Genomic DNA, 7,316 nt, shown 5'->3' with positions numbered 1-7,316 from the left:
GCACGAAGTCGGAGCCCGGTTTGCCCCGGGTGCGCACCTCGCGTGCACCTTCGCCGGGGTGGGCACCTTGGTGTGCAGACCTTGGCTGGGTTGCGCGCCCTGGTGGGCACCATGGTGCGCACCAAGGAGCGCTCCGAAGTGTGCTCCAAGGTGCGGCCTGCACGAAGTCGGAGCCCGGTTTGCCCCGGGTGTGCACCTCGGGTGGGCACCTTGGTGCGCATGCCTTGCCTGGGCTGCGCACCAGGGCGGGCTCAAGATGGCACCCGCGTTCCTTTTTTTTCACTATCTTTCAAAACGGAAATTTTAAAATCTCATTTTTTTTTGCCTTTTTCTGGAAATTAGTGAAGGCAGCGCATCAAAGGTGCGCACCTCGCTGCCCACCACGGTGCGCAACGCCGGTGGGCACCCGGGAGTGCTTCGAAGTGTGCTCCAAGGTGCTGCGTGCACGTTGTCGGAGCCCGGTTTGCCCCGGGTGCGCACCTCGCGTGCACCTTCGTCGGGGTGGGCACCTTGGCTGGGTTTGCCCCGGCTGCGCTCCGAAGCGGGGTTATTGGAGCGCCGCCTCTTTTTTTGTCGGAGCGTTTGGTGGGGTTTCTCGCATTGGCTCTTCCGAGGCCCGGTTGCCACCCTGGCGCGCACGAAGTCGGAAGTAGGGTTAATTGCCCGGGTGCGCACCTTTGCCAGGGTGGGCACCTTACCTGGGCTACGCACCAGGGCGGGCTCAAGATGGCACGCGCGTTCCGTTTTTTTCACTATCTTTCAAAACGGAAATTTTAAAATCTCCTTTTTTTTTTGCCTTTTCTGGAAATTAGTGAAGGCAGCGCATCAAAGGTGCGCACCTCGCTGCCCACCTTGGTGTGCTCTGAGGTGCGCACCCGGGAGCGCTACGAAGTGTGCTCCAAGGTGCGGCGTGCACGTTGTCGGAGCCCGGTTTGCCCCGGGTGCGCACCTCGCCTGCACCTTGGCCGGGGTGGGCACCTTGGCTGGGTTTGCCCAGGGTGCGCTCCGAAGCGGGGTTACTGGAGCGCCCCCTCTTTTTTTGTCAGAGCGTTTGGTGGGGTTTCTCGCATTGGCTCTTCCCAGGCCCGGTTGTTGGGTGCGCTCCCACCCTGGCGCGCGCGAAGTTGGAAGTTGGGTTAATTGCCCGGGCGCGCACCTTCGCCAGGGTGGGCACCTTGGTGCGCACACCTTGGCTGGGCTGCGCACCAGGGCGGGCTCAAGATGGCACCAGCATTCCCTTTTTCTCACTATCTTTCAAAACGGAAATTTTAAAATCTCGTTTTTTTTTTGCCTTTTATGGAAATTAGTGAAGGCATCGCATCAAAGGTGCGCACCTCGCTGCCCACCTTGGTGTGCTCCGAGGTGCCCACCACGGTGCGCAACGCCGGTGCGAACCCGGGAGCGCCCCGATGTGTGCTCCAAGGTGCGGCGTGCACGAAGTCGGACCCCGGTTTGCCCCGGGTGCGCACCTCGCGTGCACCTTGGTGCGCACACCTTGGCTGGGTTGCGCGGCCTGGTGGGCACCATGGTGCGCACCAAGGAGCGCTCCGAAGTGTGCTCCAAGGTGCGGCGTGCACGAAGTCGGAGCCCGGTTTGCCCCGGGTACGCACCTCGCGTGCACCTTCGCCGGGGTGGGCACCTCGGCTGGGTTGCGCGCCCTGGTGCGCACCAAGGAGCGCTCCGAAGTGTGCTCCAAGGTGCGGCGTGCACGAAGTCGGAGCCCGGTTTGCCCCGGGTGCGCACCTTCGCCGCGGTGCGCACCATGGCGTGCACGAAGTCGGAGCCCGGTTTGCCCCGGGTGCGCACCTCGCGTGCACCTTCGGCGGGGTTGCGCGCCCTGGTGCGCACCAAGGAGCGCTCCGAAGTGTGCTCCAAGGTGCGGCGTGCACGAAGTCGGAGCCCGGTTTGCCCCGGGTGCGCACCTCGCGTGCACCTTCGGCGGGGTTGCGCGCCCTGGTGGGCACCATGGTGCGCACCAAGGAGCGCTCCGAAGTGTGCTCCAAGGTGCGGCGTGCACGAAGTCGGAGCCCGGTTTGCCCCGGGTGCGCACCTCGCGTGCACCTTCGCCGCGGTGGGCACCATGGCGTGCACGAAGTCGGAGCCCGGTTTGCCCCGGGTGCGCACCTCGCGTGCACCTTCGCCGGGGTGGGCACCTCGGCTGGGTTGCGCGCCCTGGTGCGCACCAAGGAGCGCTCCGAAGTGTGCTCCAAGGTGCGGCGTGCACGAAGTCGGAGCCCGGTTTGCCCCGGGTGCGCACCTCGCGTGCACCTTCGCCAGGGTGGGCACCTCGGTGCGCACACCTTCTCAATGTTTTCTTGCCTTTTCTGGAAATTGGTGAAGGCAGCGCATCAAAGGTGCGCACCTCGGTGTGCTCCGAGGTGCGAACCCGAGAGCGCTCCGAGGTGCCCACGAAGTCGAAAGTCGGGTTAATTGCATTGTTTTCCCCGGGTGCGCTCCGAGGTGCGCAACATCGGCGCGCACCAAGGAGGGCTCCGAAGTGTGCTCCAAGGTGCGCACGATGGCGTGCACCTCTGGTGCGCACGATTCGGAGCTCGGTTTGACCGGGGTGCGCACACCTTGGCTGGGTTGCGCACCTTTTGTGCGCTCCAAGGTGCGCACGAAGTCGGAGCTCGGTTTGCCCCGGGTGCGCACCTTCGCCAGGGTGCGCACCTTGATGCGCACGCCTTGGCTGGGCTGCGCACCTTGGTGGGCGCCATGGTGCGCACCTTTCGTGCGCTCCAAGGTGCGCACGAAGTCGGAGCTCGGTTTGCCCCGGGTGCGCACCTTGGTGGGCGCCATGGTGCACTCCGAGGTGCCCAAGATTGGTGCGCACCAAGGAGCGCTCCGAAGTGCGCTCCAAGGTGCGCGCGAAGTCGAAAGTTGGGTTAATTGTCCGGTTTGCCTCGGGTGCGCACCTTGCGTGCACCTTCGCCAGGGTGGGCGCCTTGGTGCGCACACCTTGGCTGGGCTGCGCACACCTTGGCACCCGCGTTTCCTTCATTTTAAATTTTTTTTTTTTACAATCTCTCAAGTGGGAAATTCTATAATCTCAACTTTTTTTGCCTTTTCAGGAAACTTTTGAATGGAGCGCATCATTGGTGCGCTCCGAAGTGTGCTCCAAAGCTCTCTCCAGCTGCGTGCACCTGCCCCGGCCGCGCACCCGGCCCCGCCCAGCTTCGCTCACCTGTCCCGGGCGTCTGGTGCGGAACCTTAGAGTAAGAAACATCACCGTGCACCTTGGCCAACGTGCGCGACTCGACCGAGCGCGCACTGGCCGAGGTGCACACCGATTTCACCTGGGTGCGCGCGCAGCACCTCGGGCGCACCGGGGTGCGCGCACAACGCCCGGGTTGCACCGTGGCCTGTGTGCTCGGGGCGCCTCGGGTGCGCGCTCGGTGTCGCCCCCGCGCGCGCGGTAGTGCGGGCAGCGCACCCCGGCCCGGCCCGGCCCCGACGAGAACGCAAACGGGCAAAAGGTTTATTCAAATAGCATTGCGACGCCCGGCGAAAAACTAAAAAAGGGTGCAACACCGGGACTTCCCGGGAGGTCACCCATCCCAGTACTACTCCGGCCCAAGCGCGCTTAACTGCGGAGTTCTGATGGGATCCGGTGCACTAACGCTGGTATGATCGCACCCGTTATGAGCTTGTCGCAGTGTGTACTTAGCAAACCGCGACCCACGTGCGAATCCACCCCGGCCACCCACCCCCGTCGAGGTGCACACCCTCCCTCGCGAAGTGCGCCCCGTTCGCCAAGTGTGAGCCCTGCCCGGGTGCGCGCACCTTGCTAGGGCGTCGGGTGTGCACCCGGCCCGGCCTACGTGCGTGCACCTGGAGGGGGCGTCGTGTGCGTGCAGTGTCCCGTCTGCAACGCGGTGCCCACACACCACCTCGGGCGCAACGACCTGCGCTCACATGTGGGCCGAGTGCACCTTGGTGCATGTTCGGGGCGCCTCGGGTGCACGCTCGATCTTGCCCTGGTGCACCAAGGCGCTCGGTTTGCCCCGGGTGCGCACTTGGTGCAAGGTGGGCACCCAAAATAGGGATCAAGCACCAAAACACAAGTTTCGGGATGCAAAATGGGACCCAAGGACCACAAATGCGTTCCAAGACCCATGATGGGTCCACGAGAACAAAAATGTGTTCCGAGACTTAATAAACAAATATTGGGTTTTAGGAGAAGAAACATGCTCTGATGCCCAAAACGAGAATCGACCCCGAAAAGGCCACAGGCCAAAAGTGGGATGCGAGACAAAAAAAAATGGGACCCGAGGACCAAAATTGGGTTCCCAGGTCGAAGACAGGGCAACCGGACAAGAAACGACCTCTAAGGCTCGAAATGAGTCCCGACGACTAAAACTTGACAAGAAGCACCCATCAGGCACCCAACTCGACACCCATGGGATGCCGACCCACCCGGGCTTCCACCTAGCACACCTTGGCACCCACCCACCCTCGCACCCAACCTCGCACCCAACTTAGCACCTTTGAACCCACATTGGCACTCACCCTGACCCTGGCACCTTGGAACCCACATTGGCACTCACCTTGACCCTGGCACCCACCTTTGCACTCACCTTGGGACCCACCCTGGCTCCCACCTCGGCACCCACCCAGACACCCACCTTGGTTCCTTGGCACCCACCTTGGATCCTTGGCACCCACCCCGACACCCACCTTGGCACGCAACTTGGCTACTTGCCACCCACCTTGGCTCCTTGACGCCCACCCCGACAACCACCCCGTGACCTACCCTGGCTAGGGTTGGTGCACACCCACCCTGGTGCCCACCTTGGCACCCACCCTATGACCCACCTTGGCACGCACCTTAGTACCCACCCCGTTACCCACCCTAGGACCCACCCCGTGACCCACCTTGGCCAGGGTGGGTGCACCCACCCTGGTGCCCACCTTGGCACCCACCCATCCTAGCACCCAGCCTGTGACCGGGCTTGGAACCCAACCTTGCACCCGCACCCGTCTTGGCCAGTGTGGGTGCGCACCCATCCTGGCACCCACGTTGTGACACACCCTTTAACCCACGCACCCTAGCACCCACGTTGGCACCCACCTTGGAACCCAACCTAGCAACTTGGCACCCACCCCGTGACCCACCTTGGCATCCACCATAGCAGTCGCCGACTTGGCACCCACCTCGGCACCCACCTTGACACTTGTGGACCCACCTTGCCACTCACCCTAGCATCGACCCATCCTAGCACCCACCCTGGCACCTTTGCACCCTAGCACTCACCCATCCTAGCACCTAACCTGTGACCCACCTTGACACTCACCCTCGCACCCACCTTGGAACCCAACCTAGCACCCACCCACCCTGACACCAACCCTAGCACCTACCCACCCTTGCACCCACCCTGTGACCCATCTTGGCACCCACCCATCCTACCACTCAACCTATCACCCACCTTCTCACCCACCTTGGCATCCACCTTAGCACCCACCCACACTGGCACCTTGGCACCCACCTCGGGCAAGGTGGGTGCACACCCACCCTGGCACCCAATTTAGAACCCACCGAGCATGTTACCCACCTTGGCACCCACATTGCAGCCCACCCTAGTACCCACCCTATGACCCACATTGGCATCCACACCCTAGCACCCAGGCACCTCGACACCCGCCTTGACACCCACCCTAGCACTGAACCTGTGACCCACCTTGGAACTCACCCTAGAACCCACCCACCCTGTGAACCACCTTGGCATCCACCTTAGCACCCACCCACCTTGGCACCCACTCTAGCACTCACCCATCCTAACACCCAACTTGTTACCCACCTTGGCACCCGCCCTCGCGTCCACCTTGAAACCCACCCTAGCACCCACCCACGCAGGAGCCCACCTTGGCACCCAACCTAACACCCACGCATCCTGGCACCCAACTTGTGACCCACCTTGGAACCCACCCTAGTACCCACCTTTGAACCCACTATATCACCAACCCACCTTGGCACCCACCCTATGACCCTCTTTGGAATCCACCCTAGCACGCACCCACCCTGGCACCCACCATGGAGCGCACCCTAGCACCCACCCACCTCGGCACGCACCTCAACACCCACCTTGGTGTGCGCACTGCGCCAACCTCTCAAAGACCCTATGTGGTGCGCTCCAAAGTGTACACCTTTGGTGCGCTCCAAGGTGCGCACCTTTGGTGCACACCGAGGTGCACACCAAAGTGTGCACCGAGGTGAGCACCAAAGTGCACTCCAGGGTGCACACCAAGGCGTGCACCTTTGGTGCGGTCAATGCAAACGAATTCGGAAGTTGGGGTCGATGTCCTAATCGCTGCTGCAGACTACACGTATGAGAATCGGACAAATAGCTTTATATAGGGGAGGTGTTGCGTTTGATGGGTCGACTCCCCTGGTTGTGTGCACTGCACCAACTTCAAAGACCCTGTCTTGTTTAAGAAGTCAAAAGTTGGGGTGGATGTCCTAATCATTGCTGCAGTCTACGCATGTATGAGAATCAGACAAATAGCTTATATAGGGGAGGTGTTGCATTCGGTGGGTTGACTCCCCTGGTTGTGCGCACTGCGCCAACCTCAAAGACCCCGCATAGCAGAAGAAGTCGGAAGTCGGATTTTGGTGAGCACCAAGGCGTGCACCTTTGGTGCGGTCAACGCAGACGAATTCAGAAGTTGGGGTGGATGTCCTAATCGTTGTTGCAGGCTACACATGTATGAGAATCAGACAAATAGCTTATATAGGGGAGGTGTTGGGTTTGATGGGTCAACTCCCTTGGTTGTGCGCATTACGCCAACCTCAAAGACCTTGTTTTCGTTAAGAAGTCAAAAGTTGGGGTCAATGTCCTAATGGCTCCTGCAGGCTACACATGTATGAGAATCGGACAAATAGCTTATATAGGGGAGGTGTTGGGTTTGATGGGTCGACTCCCCTGGTTGTGCGCATTACGTCAACCTCAAAGACCTTGTTTTCGTTAAGAAGTCAAAAGTTGGGGTCGATGTCCTAATTGCTCCTGTAGACTACACATGTATGAGAATCAGACAAATAGCTTATATAGGGGAGGTGTTGGGTTTGATGGGTTGACTCCCCTAGTTGTTCGCATTACACCAACCTCAAAGACCTTGTTTTCGTTTAGAAGCCGAAAGTTGGGGTCGATGTCCTAATTGCTCCTGCAGGCTACGCATGTATGAGAATCAGACAAATAGCTTATATAGGGGAGGTGTTGGGTTTGATGGGTCGACTCCCCTGGTTGTGCGCATTGCGCCAACCTCAAAGACCCTGCATTGCGGATGAAGTCGAAAGTCAGAGTTTGGTGTGCTACAAGGTG

The 7,316-nt window shown here is 60.7% G+C and overlaps 1 non-coding gene across 1 annotated transcript; it reads right to left on the bottom strand.

Moving 5' to 3' along the window:
- Nucleotides 1-3,519: 3,519 nt before the first annotated feature.
- Nucleotides 3,520-3,638, bottom strand: LOC131871783 (5S ribosomal RNA). Its single transcript, XR_009369988.1, has one exon. It is a non-coding gene; the product is annotated as a 5S ribosomal RNA (ribosomal RNA).
- Nucleotides 3,639-7,316: the final 3,678 nt, after the last annotated feature.

Source organism: Cryptomeria japonica, unplaced genomic scaffold, assembly GCF_030272615.1.
Source record: "Cryptomeria japonica unplaced genomic scaffold, Sugi_1.0 HiC_scaffold_462, whole genome shotgun sequence".
NCBI lineage: Eukaryota > Viridiplantae > Streptophyta > Pinopsida > Cupressales > Cupressaceae > Cryptomeria > Cryptomeria japonica.
The sequence above is the reverse complement of the archived record's forward strand: the minus strand, read 5'-3'. Positions and strand labels throughout refer to the sequence as shown.